The sequence below is a fragment of the Sorghum bicolor genome, chromosome 7 (genome assembly GCF_000003195.3).
Source record: "Sorghum bicolor cultivar BTx623 chromosome 7, Sorghum_bicolor_NCBIv3, whole genome shotgun sequence".
Taxonomy (NCBI): Eukaryota; Viridiplantae; Streptophyta; class Magnoliopsida; order Poales; family Poaceae; genus Sorghum; species Sorghum bicolor.
This window is the reverse complement of record NC_012876.2, coordinates 12529776-12546563: the sequence shown is the minus strand read 5'-3', so window position 1 is coordinate 12546563 and position 16788 is coordinate 12529776.

The following is a 16788-nucleotide window of genomic DNA, read 5'->3' as shown; positions in this document are numbered from 1 at the left end:
CACCTCCAATGTCTTGGTCCGTTAGGGAATCCAGATCCAACCGACCTCATTACCGCAGAAACCAACAGGATCCCTTTTAGAGCCGAGAATTTCTCTTTGGATCTATGGAAGGATACTTTCCATTCTTGGCCCAGTCCTACCGTGGGATGGAAAGACTGGTTCTTGAGGGTCAGCCACTCGAATGAAGTCCAATGGGGTGAGAGAAAACTGGACCAATGCATCAGATTGTCCATCGCCGATATGCATAGGAATGAGTCATTGTTGATAGCTGCATCGTACTTCTGGTCAGACACACTCAATGCTTTTGTCTTCGGCCACGACCCTGCTTCCCCTACTCTTGCCGATGTGGTTATGCTTACCGGCCTAGACGTATCTTCTGCCGATAGCACCCACTTCTGTGACACCACGCCTAGTGCCAAAGTAGAAACCCGCTCCATCGGCGGCTGGTCCGGGTACATTTAGAAGTACCGCAGAACGAGGTCCGTCGATATAAAGGAACAAACCACCTTTCTGAACATGTGGCTGGACAAGTTCGTATTCTGTGGCCGATCGGCAGGCCCAACCTCTGTCTATCTATCGGCAGCAGAGAGACTGGCTAACGGTGGCCGATTTCCCCTCGGCCGATACCTGCTCGGTGCAGCCTATCACCTCCTTCACCAAGTGACTAGAAAACTTCTACTCGGCCAGCCCATCGGCAACTTGGGAGGTCCCTGGTGGTTCATCGACATGTGGCCCAGCCTCCACATGCACAAGCGTCTTGAGTTTGATATTTTTGCACAGCGTTTTCCAAGGGACATAGCCGAAGACCATGAACTGGGTGAAGAAGAATCGGCAACACGTCCTCCCCTAAACTTCGGCGAGGCTGTCATAGCTCTGCCTGGTACAGGAGGTAATCCAGATCAGGTCAGCCGATTCTTCCAAACCTTGTACGAAGGCTTGACTAGAGAGCAGCGAGCATGGTTGCCTTATGACGATCCAAACACCATGTTTCCTCTGGTTTTCAACCCGTTCAATGACGCTCTCAACAAGGATCATGAAGTGATGATGGCACTGATCACTCCTAGAGCTATACCAGTGAATTTCTTTAGCAGTGGAAAAACCTCCATTCAGACCTATGAGTTTTACAATCCATCGGCACTAGCTCGTCAATTAGCTTTCGGCCAGCTGCTGATTGCACTCTGTTATGCCGATATGATAAAACCCAGGGAAACCATCACTAGCCTCCTTGAATGGACTCCAGTAGCCCAACTGCCATCAAGTGCCAATACAGATGCAGACTTGTGAGAGTGGGTTCTAGCCGCCTTCATCACTCAGGCGTACAAGCAATGGTGGGCAGAATGGAAGGGGCATCGACAAGGACCACAAATCCCATTTTTACATCCGCCACACTTGTGCTTACAAATTCTTATTCCTGACGCAGCATACCAGCGCATCGGCAAGGACCAAAAGCAAAGGTGCCGATGCCCCCCAGTCCAGCCAGCAGAAGAGAAAAGGTGCCAAGAGTACTAGAGCACAAACAAAGCGCCAGAGAGTGGCCACCCCCCCTCCTCCTCCGGTATCTCCAATTCCGGTGGAATCTTGTCCTTCCCCTCTAGAAACACAGACTCAGCAAGTACCATCTCCTCCTCGACCGCAAGAAGCGCCACAAGCGGAAGATCCTCATCCAGAGGAACCTCAACCAGAAGTGCCTCAGCCAGAAGACACATCGGCTGATGTGCATGAACAAACTGCCGATCCAGCAGGTTCCATTATAGCATCGGTGGTCTCTTCCATCCAGACAAGTACTGCTCTTCCTCAAGGTAACATATTTTTATGAGATTGCTGCCGATAAACTTATTTTCTCTGTCTTACAATTATCTCTGTTGCTTTTCCAGCTGACATAGTTCAATCAGCAGTCTCAGCCGATCAACCTGTGATTCCATTGGCATCTTCCAGTCAAAGGCGAGAGATCGCCTTGAAGCAAGTAAGCCATCCAGTTTCCATCAGTATTACTTATCAGTATATGATCATAGAATGACTCACTTTATTTTCCTCGTAGGAACAAGACTCTCCCGACAGTCTCTTCTCCTTTGCCATTGACGTCTCTGAGGATGAAGGTGAGGAAGCAAGCTCTTCCCAAGCAGTTGGGGTTACATCGGCAGAGATCAGGGCAAGGCTGGAAGAACTGTCGGCTCTTCTTCATCAAGACACAGCCCAATTAGTTGATGACTCCGACCCGGCCAAGGCTTTATTCAAGACCCTGAGAGGCCAAATCCCCGCCGATGCCGAAGAAACCCTTTTCCAAGGCACATCTAGAGAGTCGTCAACTGCAATACCAGAGAGCTGCCCGGCGCCTTGCCGATAGAGCTGCTCAGACCCGGCTTTCCGAGGAGATGATGAAAGAAAAGCTCTTGACCGATGAGAAGCACAAGAACATCGGCACCTTGAAGTCCTCAGGAGACGCACTGAAGCAGAAGATCTCTCATCTATCGGCAAAAAGAGAAGCCCTGCTGGCAGAACTCAAGCAAGTAGAGGATGCCCTGTCCCAAGCCCGACAGGAAGAAAACCAACTGCCGGAGACAATCAAGCTTCTTGAGCAAGAACGAAATGTCCATGGTCGCAAGGCACTGCTGTTGAAGAAGAAGTTGAAGCCAATAGAAGGCTCTGCCGATGACGATTTGAAGGAGATAGAGGACGCCAACCAGATCCGTCTGCGCGCCATATCGGCGATCCAGGCACTGCTGAACCCATGAGCTCCTCATCGGCAATACATCCTCGCCTCTCTGCTTTCCAGCTTTCCCGACATTTAGTCTAGCCGATAGGACTGTTATCGGCATCTTTTGAAACATTAAGTCCAGCCCCAGACACACTTTGATCCAGCCGATAGGAGTGTTATCGGCATTTAAACTTTTATGCATCGACCCATATGTTGGGGTAGTATTTCGTTAGATATTTGCCATTTAATGCTCTGGGAAATTCAACTCCTTCAAGAGTTTCTAAAATGTAGGCATTACCAGGAGCCGATCGACTTATCCGATAGGGACCCTCCCAATTGGGAGACCACTTCCCAAACTTTGAACTTTTAGTCCCGATTGGTAGGATTAATTTCCATACTAAATCTCCATCGGCAAACTCCTTACCCTTTACCTTCTTATCATACCATCGGGCAACTCTCTTCTTATTCTCTTCTATACTCATCAAAGCCCTCAGCCGATGCCTTGCTAGATCATCCAACTCGTCTGTCATCAAAATAGCATAATCGTCGGCAGCCAACTGATCTTGAAAAGATAATCACCTAGACCCAACCTTAATCTCCCAAGGTAACACTGTATCATGCCCATATACCAACTGATAGGGTGAAACCTTGGTCGATCCATGACAAGCCATCCGGTATGACCATAAAGCTTCATTTTACAACGTGTGCCACCTTCTAGGATTTTCTTCAATCTTCCATTTAATAAGCTTAATAATTCCTTGGTTAGATGCCTCGGCCTGCCCATTAGCTTGAGCATAATAAGGAGAAGAGTTTAACACTTTAATCCCCATGCCGATTGCGAATTCATCAAACTCCCCTGATGTGAACATAGTGCCCTGATCGGTAGTAATTGTTTGAGGAATCCCAAATCGGTAAATGATGTGCTCTTTCACAAAATCAATCATATTGGCCGATGTGACTTTCTTCAAAGGAATAGCTTCAACCCATTTGGTGAAATAATTGGTGGCAACTAGAATAAACTTATGCCCTTTGCTAGATGGTGGATAAATCTGGCCGATCAAATCAATAGCCCATCCTCAGAACGGCCAAGGCTTTATAATAGGATTCATAGCCGATGCAGACGCCCTTTGAATATTACCAAACTTTTGACATCCTTGACACCCTTTGAAATACTTAAAGCAATCCTCAAGTATAGTCGGCCAATAATATCTATTCCTCCTAATCATCCACTTCATCTTGAAAGCTGACTGATGTGCTCCACATACCCCTTCATGGATTTCTCCCATCAAACTCCTAGCTTCATCATCACCTAAGCATCGGAGAAGAATCCCATCAATAGTTCGGTAGTACAATTCATCTTCGAGGAGCACATACTTGGTGGATTGAAACCGAACCCGCCTTTCAACTTTCTTAGATGGATCCTTCAAATAATCAATGATTTCTTTTCTCCAATCATCGGCACCGATTGCCGATATTGCATTAATCATAGGCTGATATCCCGAGGCATGCTGAGCCAACCGATTGGCCTCTTCATTATGCAATCGAGGAATATGCTCTAATCGGAAATCTTTGAATCCCTTTAGCAATTGTATACTCCTTTCGTAATAAGTTATGAGAACTTCACTTCGGCATTCATAGCTTCCAGCCAATTGATTTATAACTAGCATAGAATCACCGAAGATCTCAACAGCATCAGCATGAACTTCTCTTAACAACTCTAATCCCTTTATTAAAGCTTGATATTTAGCCTGATTATTCGTCGACGTGGCAACAATCGGCAAGGAAAACTCATACTTCCTTCCCCGAGGGGAAATTAATACTATGTCGATTCCTGCCCCCCAGTCACACGTGGATCCATCAAAGAAGAGCATCCAGGGTACAATTTCCAAAGTCTCCACTGCACCGCAATGTTGAGTTACCAAATCGGCCATAATCTGTCCCTAAACTGCCTTGGCCGATTCGTAACGCAAATCGAATTCCGACAGCGCCAAAATCCACTTACGGATCCTGCCACTCATGATCGGCATAGACAACATGTACCGGATCACATCATCCTTGCAAATGACAGTGCATTCGGCTGACAGCAAGTAATGCCTTAACTTGATACAGGAGAAATACAAGCACAAGCATAATTTCTCAATGGCCGAATACCTGGTCTCAGCATCAATCAACCTCCTGCTTAAGTAATAAATTACACGCTCTTTCCCTTTGAATCCTTGAACTAAAGCCGAACCGATGACCATCCCATCGGTAGACAAATACAATCTGAAGGGCTTCCCTTGCTGAGGTGGAATTAGAACTGGAGGATTCACTAAATAATTCTTGATTTCATCCAGAGCCAACTGTTGTTCTTTCCCTCAAACAAATTCTTGATCGGCTTTTAGCTTAAGAAGAGGACTGAAAGCACGAATTTTACCAGATAAATTAGATATAAATCTCCTGATAAAATTTACCTTGCCGATCAAGGACTGGAGCTCAGTCTTGTTGGTAGGGGCAACTATTTTATTGATGGCCTCAATAGATCTTCGACTAATTTCAATCCCCCTTTGATGCACCATGAAACCAAGAAATTGCCCTGCCGATACACCAAATGCACACTTATTGGGATTCATTTTCAAACCATGCTTCCTTGTGCACTCCAACACCTTTCGTAGATCGGCAAGATGCTTTGTGAAGTCTCCAGACTTAACTACCATATCATCAATATAAATCTCCACCAGTTTGCCGATGAATTCATGAAATATAAAATTCATGGCCCTCTGATAAGTAGCACCAGCATTCTTCAAACCAAAGGTCATGACTATCCATTCAAACAACCCAACATGACCAGGACATCTAAATGCAGTCTTTGGAATATCTTCTTCAGCCATGAATATTTGATTGTATCATGCATTTCCATCCATAAAGCTAATAATCCGATGTCCAGCTGCAGCGTCAACTAGCAGATCGGCAACTGGCATTGGGTAGCCGTCCATTGGTGTAGCTTTGTTAAGATTCCTGAAATCAATGCAGACCCGAAGCTTCCCGTTCTTCTTGTAAACCGGAACAACATTGGAAATCCACTCGGCATACCGACACTGCCGAATAAATTTGGCTTCGATAAGTTTAGTTATTTCGGCCTTGATGTCGGGAAGTATGTTAGGGTTACATCGGCGAGCTGGCTGCTGATGTGGCCGAAATCCAGACTTGATGGGTAACCGATGTTCAACAATCAATCGGTCTAAACCAGGCATCTCAGTATAATCCCAAGCAAAGCAATCTTTATATTCTTTTAAAAGATCGGTTAACTGTTGCTTACACTCAGAATCTAACTTAGCACTAATAAAAGTAGGTCTAGGCTTATCACCACCACTTATATCTACTTCTACCAAATCATCGGCCGATGTGAATCCCTGGCCTAACTTTCCATCATCGGCGAACCTATCCATTAAAAACCTTCATCAGAACCGACTGCTTGGATTGATGGAATTTCGTAGTCGGCACCCTGGAGAAACTCCTTTTCCCAAGCTTCTCCTAAAATACACCTAGTCCTTTCATAGGTGTCTGCCTCTGCTGATGCAATAACGTATGAAGAGTCTCCTGGGACAATTTCAATCTTGTCACCTACCCATTGGACCAAGCACTGGTGCATTGTGGATGGGATGCAACAATTAGCATGAATCCAATCTCTCCCCAACAGTAAGTTATAAGCACCCTTTCCACTGATCACGAAGAAGGTTGTCAGCAAAGTTTTACTGCTGATGGTCAACTCAACGCATATGGCTCCCTTGACCGGAGACACGTTGCCTTCAAAGTCCTTGAGCATCATATCGGTCTTGGTCAGATCCTGATCTCCCTTCCCAAGCTTCCGATACAGTGCATATGGCATGATGTTAATAGCTGCTTCACCATCAATCAAAATTTTGGTCATCGGTTGACCATCCACTCTTCCTTTGAAAAATAATGCCTTAAGATGTTGTCTTTCATTGTAGGCAGGCTTCTCAAAGATGGCAGTCATTGGATCCAGAGCCAACTGAGCTATTTGGTCGGAAAACTCCAACTCATCGTCACTAGACGGCGCGAGAAATTCTATCGGCAACATAAATACCATGTTGACGTCTGCCGATGGCCCTGTCCCCCTAGGATCTGATTGCTGACCCCCAGATTGGCTAGAGTTCTCACCCTTGCTTAACTTTTCTTGCCTCCCGCGCTGCAGTCTTCTTTTCTGTGTCCTGGTCAACCCCTCTGGACACCATGGAGGAAGTTGCTGCTGCCTCACCGATTGGCGAGGATTCTCTCTTGACTCCATCCGATAAGTATTGGCATCCCGACAGAAAATGAACTCATCAGGAACCCGCGCATTAGCCATCTCTTCAAGTTCTTCCTGGTTCCTGGGAAAATACTGAACACAATCGCCAAGTCTGTCGTGCACACTGAGCCTGCCCCCCAGCCGATCATGAACGGACGCTCTTCCCCTAATCGGCCCATTGAACCGCCGATCATCATTGTGATGGCGCCGATCAGACCTGTCATACCGATCATAACCGTTGCACTCAGGGCAATCTCTGACGGTAGGAAGCTTGATATTTTCCTCCCAGCAATGAATGAAGAACGGACAATTCCAATGATCTCTGTGCTGATTCCACTCTTGTCGGCGTCTTTCCTCTTCCCGATGGTACTCTTCCTGTCGGCGCCAATACCGGTCCTCACGTTGCTGCCAGGTCTCCCGAGGTCTTCTGTGAGTAATTACAATACCAGATCGGGGAGGCCTCCCTGAGTTGGCTCCTTCCTAGACCAAGCCTTTTCCCTTGGCATTGGCGGTAGTGATCTGATGCTGAGGATCCACCGATGCACTTCTTTCAGCCGCTTCTGACGTTAAGACTTTGGCTTTTCCCTTGGCATCCAACATGTTCGTTGGGAAAGGATGTTGATCAATCTTCATCGGCTTCTGGGTCTTGGAACTGTCAAATTTAATCCTTCCAGACTCTATAGCCGATTGCAGCTGCTGTCTGAAAACCTTGCACTCATTGGTGCTGTGAGAAGTTGCATTGTGCCACTTACAATACTTCATCTTTTTCAACTCCTCAGCCGATGGGATCACGCGATTTGGTGACAGTTTGATCTGACCTTCCTGAAGTAGAAAGTCAAATATCCTATTGGCCTTAGTGATGTCAAATGCGAACTTCTCTGGCTCCTTATGCCCAAAAGGGCAAGACATCGGCTTCTTATTTTTCACCCATTCTGCCAAGCCGATGACTGGTTCTTCATCAGAGTCTGAGCTCACCGCTTCATCCACAAATGACACTTTCTTATTCCATGCTCTCTTGGGCTCGAAAGGCTTGATATCTTGATCAAAAATTCTCTGCACCAAATGACTTAAGCTTTCAAACTCCTGAGATGCGTACTTGTCCCTGATGTGTGGCAACAAACCCTGGAAAGCCAAATCGGCTAGCTACCGATCATCCAGAACCAGGCTATAGCATTTGTTCTTGACTTCCCGTATCCTCTGTACAAAACTTTCAACCAATTCATCGTTGCATTGCCTCAATTTGACCAAATCGGTGATCTTCTTCTCATGGACCCCAGAAAAGAAGTACTTGTGGAATTATTTCTCTAGATCGGCCCAAGTAATCACTGAGTTGGGAGGTAATGATATAAACCAGGTGAAAGCCGATCCAGACAATGACGACAAGAATAAGCGAACCCTTAACTCGTCCCTGTTACTAGCCTCCCCGCATTGGATGATGAATCTATTGACGTGCTCCATGGTTGACGTGTCATCCTGCCCAGAAAACTTAGTAAAATCCGGTACCTTGTACCGATTTGGAAGCGGGATCAAATCATATGCGGGAGGATACGGCGTCCGATAAGAGTAAGTGTTGACTTTGGGTTTTATCCCAAATTGATCTCGCATCACTTCAGCAATCTTATCGGTCCAATAAGCATCGACATCTTGCCGATGAGGCGGTTGTGGATCCGGCACCTGCTGGTAAGCTTCCACGTGTCTGTGCGGCGCACGATCTGCATGGAACATTGGGTTAATCATTTGGCCACCCACCTGCTGACCACCAAACTGCTGTGCACCGATCTGCTGTCCGCCAATTTGGTGCCAAAGATTCATCGGCTGATTGGGTAGTCCCTGATTATGGAACCCGGGGTAGATCTGGCCTTGCTGGAACCCTGTAACCTGATGATTCTGTTGGGGCGTTTGTGGAAAGACTTGCTGCCCAAGCCATCCACTATTAGCATTCATCGGCACAGGTCCTGCTGATGACTGGTAATTAGGCATCATCATTGAATTGACATGCCCTGGCTGAGTCATAAACCTCTGTTGCATCAGCATTGGGTCTGCCGATGCGTTAGGCATCTGGAACGTTGGAGCTTGAGAATTCCCAGTGTAAGGTCTTGCAGTAGTAGTTGTAGTATACTGGGGACTCTGGTTCATCGGCATATTGGGAGGTGCCGATGCCATAGGAGTCTTGCCTTTCAAATCAGTTGCCTGAGACGTGCCAGGCGTCTTCCAGAATTCTGGGGGCATACCGAAACCCCACCAGTTAGGAGGAGGAACTGGTCTTGACATTGCCGATGCCAATAGATCTGTGGTAAGCTTGATCTGTTCATCTGAAGTCGGCGGATTGGTGGTCATCGGCGTGGATTGTGCATTGGTGACTCCTAAGGTGCTTGGAAGAACAGGAATTTCCGTGCCCGCAGCGGCTGTAGCAGCCGATGGAGCTGTGACCACCGGTGATCCTGGCTGATGATGAGAGGGGCCCACATAATCTAGTGGCAATTGTCCTTCCTTGAAAGTTCTGGCCATGGCATTGAAAACCGTATTGGACAGCACACCAGCTTGGTTGATTAAAGCACGCTTGATAGCACTATCAACCATCTCTTGAAGTTTACCAGGATTGGCTTCAAAAGTAACTTGCCGAGGCATCGGCAGTGCATCTTTCTGGATCACTTCGCTGCTGCTGTTTATGCTGAAGGACTTCAGGCATTGCTGCTTGTAATCCTCCATGGCTTTAGCGATAGCTTGCTTCTGCTCCTCTTTGAGGCTAGCTTCTGTCACGGGGATGACGTTTTCCAAGTCGAAATCGCTAGTCGCCATGCCGATCTTGATCTTGAATCTGGTCCCACTGGGCGTGCCAAAAGATGTATTGATGCAAAAGCTGATCTGCAAACACAAAGGGCTAATACCCGATTTAAACGTTAAGGCGTGCCAGCCGATTTGACCTTACTATCGGCAAAGGTGATAACTCGAATACTTTGGTCCCGACAACAGCGATGCGCCCGGATGTCACGGCCAAGAGGTATTCACGCGGAACTTGAGAACACGCCGAGCTTAAGTCGACGAATTCCTGAGAACTCGTAATAAAAGGAAAAAGTATGACGAAGTCGTCGAAATAATAGATGCTGTAATATGAGTAAAAACTTGTGTTTCATTGATTGATTGATTCTACAAAGCCCTAGGGTCTACATTTATACCCTGCTCCAAGAGCTACAACCAGACACGGCTAGAATTCGAATTCCAAATTTGGACAGAATCTGTGTACAAAACGATTTAAACAACTAAGGAAAATACAAAACTATCTTGCCGTGACAAGCTAGGATACCACCACGGACCACTTGGTAACCTCCAAGTCTTCCTTCTACGCCATCGGCAGACCCCTCATCGGCAACGATCAATACTGGCCATCGGCATGAGCACATCACCACCCATGGACTTAGCCACATCCAGCTATCTCTTCATCGGCAACCATCCTCATCGGCAACTCATCCTGTAGTCCAAGCACTGTCGTCTTGTCTTGCCGATCTGCATTCTACCGATCATGGACACGTGCCCAAAACGGTGTCAACATTGTGACACTGTCTCCACAATGAATTCCTAAAGAGACACCAACTCATCTCTATCAATTACCTTTTATGAGATCTTGTTGAAAAGGTAGCACAACCATGTTACTGCCATCTTTAAGAACATAAGATTTGTAGCCCTGATGGCAATAGGGAGGAAAGTAATCAACATGACATGACAATCATTTGAGTTGTAGTTGGTGAGTGTAAGGTCTTTTATTGACACAATACTCCATAGGTTGGAGCAGAATCCAGAAAGGACTTTCAAATTCTTTAACCACACACACATTGCATGTTTCTCATATATTGAGGTTGTAGCTTACTGCCGGAAGATGGTACTTCCCATTTTCTAGAAGAACAGGGTGAAGTTCTTTTTTATGCCTAACTATACCATGTCTATGTGTGAATTGAGTCCTTTCTTTGTCTTGCCCTTTATGGCTAGCAAGGTGCCAATTAGGCTTTCAAACACATTCTTCTGAACGTGCATACAATCGATCGCGTGGCGTACATCTAACTCTTTCTAGTATGGCAAATACTCAAAGAAAATAGACTTCTTTTTAATGTAGCCCCTGGAGTTGGTTTCACACACTTTCTTGGTTTTCCATCTTTTGTCTTCTTCCCAAAAATAAATTTGATTTTGCTGACTATTTGAAAAACTCTTTGTCCGTTACTATTGTTGACGGTTGTTAACGATCAAAATTATATGTCAACTAAGGAGAAGAAAGGGGATAAAAAATGAACATCACCTTAGACTTATGGTTTTCACTGACAATTTCCACAAGTTTTGGTGAATGTTTGTTTTTGTAGGGGGTTATCAGAATAAGAACAAAAGGAGGTCCACAAGTCGGATTTACATAGAGAGAAGACCCAAACGTGAACTCTGGAAGACTCACGAAGGCGTGCCCTGAAACCTAGGGCCCACCTGCCATAGGGCAGTGGCGGGTGCCCAGGGGGTAGGGTTGGCCGCCTAGTGACCCTGGCCAATCAGAGCTAGTCTTGCGGATCCTGCCTCCACCGACTTTGAGGATTAATCCTAGGCGCATGTTTAAGTCGGTTTGATCCAAGAGCTGCGGTGCTTCCTAGAGGGCTATAAATACAAGCCTACCCCATGTAATCAAGCTCAGAATTGAGAGATAAAAATAGAATTATATTTTTATTCTCATCTAAGAATTAGAGGGAGCCATTAGAGCCAGGGAATAGAGATAGATTAGCTAATCCTAATCTTCATCTTTGTTGGCATTTCTTAGCGTCACTTACTAAAAGTAGAGTAAAGACCCTATCCTTAGTGGCTAGGTTGTCATCCCCAGCATGACCCCAAGAAATACGCTGGTGGTAGTAAATATGCAATGCTCTCTTAGAGTGATGAATATAGAATAAGGTATCCGCAAGCGCACAGATGTGTACCATTGTAGCATTTTACCCAGGAAAGTTCCAGGTATTGTATTTATAATTTTACCCACGGGAAGGATAGCCAAGGGAATAGATATCACTTGCATGTAATCTCATGAGGGCAACCACATCTTATCTATCTAACTTAATGCAGGGGTAAGTCACATAATCAAGATATATATATATATATAATGAATAGTAATCAAACATAGAATGATAAATGTATCTCTAGAGTACTCCAGTCTATAGCACTAGCATGAATTAGAATTATCTTCTAAGATGTTTCCTATGTTATTCCAAATATATAGTCTAGCATATTATCATTAGCGCAATTTTACTTGGCAATCATAGCAAGAGCAGATTATATCAACACTTATGGACATTACTGAGGAAAATCAGGAACAAAGCAATCATCTTCTCGTAATTAGTGTCTATAGAAACTACATTCGGAGGGTGGACTACAGAGGACTCAATGGATATGTCACCCCCGCGATCTACCACACGACCTAGAATATAGCATGCAAACACAGGAAAACACGATATAGGCACCACGCCTACATAATGTCGACCACCCACACGTGATATCAAAGAGTGAGCGCTATACAAACATATATTTGAATATAAATCTAAACCAACTATGCCAAGCATATAATCATAATAGACTAAGAAAAATATAATTAAGAATATAATCAAGTAAAGCAAAGTCATATCCAATATAATAGAATAGAGTAAAATCATATTCATAATATGATGAAATAATATATATAATGATGAACTAGAATAAAGTAGGAGAAAGATTACAAGAATTACCGAGTATCTCTCCGACAGATCTGGAAACCAAGCGATGCTTGCCTCCAACTTGATCTATTCTATGTAGCTGTGCTTCTAAACTAGGAGCTCTATAGAGAAGAAGGTAGAGAATGAATTCTATGAATGAGAATGATTATCTCTTCTAATCAATGCCTCTAACCCTAGGGTCTATCCCTCCTTATATAGGCCAGTGGGATGAACCGTGACCCTTGGATCAAACCGACTTAATGGACGAAGATCCTTGCTCCTCAAAGGCGGTAAAGCCTCGTCCACGAGGTTGCTCCTGATCGGAGGAGAGGCCAGGGCGGCCGCACGTCTGGGCGCCCTGGGCCCACCTCCTCTCGTGTTCCGCTTTGTTCTGGTGGATTCCCGACTCTTCTAGATCCTTATTTTGTATACACGGCATAGATATCTCGTTTCTCTCTATGTAATCATGACATGTGGGCCTCCAAGGGCCAATTCCTGATAACCCCCTGCAGAAATAGACATTCACCAAAAACCTATGGAAATTTGTCAAATGAAACCCTATTCTATTGTTGGTGATTATTTCATGCCCTTATTCCATTCTCTTGTTGATATAAAATTGATACTTATCTACTGTCAACAATCTTCTGTACAGGATTAGATTAGATAGAGGAAGAGTCAGGCGCCTGTGCTTAGAATTTCTAGATCTTCATCATCAGAGATTGGTATTATCTTTTATCTCTCTTTTGACTTTGTTCTGAATATCATTATGTTTCTATTTATTATGTTCCTTGTTTATTCTAGTTCTACATTTGATATGGTTATGATTAATAATGAGTTTGTGTATGTTGACGGTCCTTAAGTACCAAATATAATCATCAAATAAATAAAGAAAAGGATCCAAATGCAACCAACACCTAGACTTAGGGTTTTATCTGACAGAATTCCACGAGTTTTGGTGTTTGTCTATTTCTGTAGGGGGTTATCCGGAAATACGGAAGAAAGGCCCACATGTCGGGATTACATAGAGATATTAACGTGCCGCGCAATTTTCTAACATCTAGAAGACTCCAGAAGCCACGGGAAGGAAGCGGAGGCTGAACGGGCCCAGAGGCAGGGCGCCCGCCCTCCTTCCTTGGGCGCCCGCCCTGACTTGGAGTCCAAACAGGACTCTCTTCGGGGATTACTCTCCACCGACCTAAAGGATCAAGGATAACCGTCCAATCAATGTCGGTTTGATCTGACGGCCCAGGTTCACTTGAGGGGACTATAAAACCAGACCCCCTGGCCCCTAGAGGAGAACAAGTTTTTCATAGAGTTGAGAGGAGCCCTCGAAGGAATACCTCTCCTCTAAATAAAATTTATTTTAGGCTTAGCATCCAATGTGAGTAGAATTAGATCTTCTAGTTTCTACTAGATTGAGAGAGATAGAGTGGAGGTGTAGATCGGAGGAAGGCCGGCCTGTCGGTGTCTACTCCGAGTTGTACCTGCGGGATCAAGTCTTCTAACCTGAGGCTTGCTTCTAAGATTCTTCAGTAATTCGACTTCTAATTGTAGTAAGTTCTTGTTTTATTATTCTTTGGTTTATGAGTTTACTTTAATCCTCTTCCGGTTGAGTATTAGAGTAATCATTGCTAGCGTAAACGTGGTGTTTAGGCTAGGGTACTCATAGATATCCCCTGACTAGCTGGACCGTGGTAGTAGCGAGGAACATGACATTTCCGAGTTACCTTTGTATCCCATATCTTGTTAGCAGGACGGGTAGGTTTATAGGTGCGGGTCGAACATCCTTTGTGGTGTCTAGATTCCGTAAGCTTCCCCAATAGAACAGTAGATCATCCTTACCAAGGTTAGAACGAGACTACGGTTGCAGTCTTCCCTATACATCGCTCACATCGAGAAACATTCTTTGTAGCCTAAAGGGGTAGTAGCAATAGATTTGGTTAGTCAGATGCACGCTTTCTCCTAGTGGTAAAAATATAAATACGATAACTCTGGATAACCTCCCGGGTGAAATGCTCACCGATATCCGTGCGCTTGCGGATCATTTCCTTATTGCGTTACCAAATATCAACAAGCATTTCTGGCGCTGTTGCCGTGGAGAAAGACGGTTTGCTGAGATAACTTTAAGTCTTGCTATTATCTTGTATTATACTCTTATACTTTTATTCATTTATCTTTTTATTTTTATCTTTATGGGTAACTTAAATTCCATACCTATTATTGAATTATTTGCACCTTCGGAGACCAGCCATAGACCATGGGAGTCAACAAGTCCTGCCCCTAATTATGATCTGTGTCCGGAGTTGATTGCAATAGGTCAAAACCAACCCTTTTCTATAGCTGAGGTCCTATCTTTTAATCAAGAAGATAATGCACTTTTAGCTACACCTGGTGAATCTGTTAATCTTTCTATAAATTCTGGTTTAGACCTAGCCCTACAAGACCATGTTTTTTCTCGATATTTTCACATTGGTCTTAATCATATAACCTTTGGAAGAGTCTTTCATTCTTTATCTATTAGTAAAGGAAGGTATGTCTTCATTTGTGGACATCCTTCTTATACTAGTCTTCATAGAAAAATCTTAGAGATAGAGAAGGAATCATCTCCCAAACAAGGAAAGGAAGTTTCAATAGCCGCTTTCCAAACATTCCAATCCCATAATTTGGCTATCCAACCCATCCTTGAGCTTAATAATTTCTACTCTTCTCTTTCTCTTGAACCTCCCGATGATCCTATGAATCTCTCTAGACATCCCATTCATAAGAGTCACCAAGACCACAAGGAGGATCGAGAAGAGCAACATCAATGGCTAGAGGGCATTAAAAATCCATGTGCTATCACCACATTTGAGATCTCCAACCCTCTCTTCTTTTCTATTTATAAAAACTTTAAAAGAGCGGTTGTCGATGCATATGTCTATAATAAATATTGCAGATCTCGTTGAGTTAATTGATGGTTTCCCAAGGACAAGCTTAGTGTCCTAAAACAAGCACTTATCAGATCGTAACATGAACTTCTAATTATTTGCAACATTGCCTTGTGTATTGAGCATATAAAGATAATTGTAGAAATATTCCTTCGGGTATTCTTGCCACTAACCTTTCTAGGACTGGAGCAAGAAGATCAGATGAATGACAAGCACAAGGTATGTCCAACCAATCATCATGCAACATTGAATTAAATTCATCCAACATTGAATTTTGCAAAATTCAAGCTTGGGGGAAATACCTTACATAAAACATCATTTGCCATGTTGCTATGTTGGTTGTCCTTACCTTTGAGACATGCTCAATTTGTTAAATACTAATTACACTACTTCATATCCACTTAAGTATATCTCTATAAATGCTCTCATGCTACCTTTATTTGCTTTAGTATATGTCTAGGTTTGGAGTAGTTTCATTTATCTCTTAATTAAGCATGGTGCTTAGTTTAGGAATGATGATCTTACTTCCAAGGGATTTTAAATTAAGCATGGTGCTTAGGTTAAAATGCCCTTCTAAATCAAATTAGACATGGTGTCTAGGTTGATTTTTGAGCCGATAGTATGCTATAGTAGATATGGGATATTTTGTTGGACTAACCCCTGCAGGAAAACTTTCAATATCAACCTGGGAAGTCCTGAGATACAAACTCATTGGAGATAAAGGATACACATGAAGTTTAACAATTTGCACAAGAAGGACATAGCTCATTCATCATAAAGAGATGATCCATGAAGAGTGCCACAAACACAATGCACAAACGCTAAGAAAGGAAAGCTTCCACAAGGTGATACTATACCATCACTCTTCAAGTAAGGTAACATCTTAAGGTACTTGACTATCACTTTTATAAGCTTCTCTTTGGTTGTGGCATACACATAAATAAAGAGACAAACATGTATGATTTATAACTCCAGATTAACCAACTCAATTAATTCAACATGTTTAGTCCTTTAATCTTTGTTCTTAGTACTACCTTCGTGATCCCACACTCCTAATCATATAAGCTAAAATATTGCACATTCAATCTTTGGAAGATATAAACAAAATATAAATATAGATAGATTATCTTTCCATTAGGTTGAGCCATCTGATCTGACAAATGCTACATG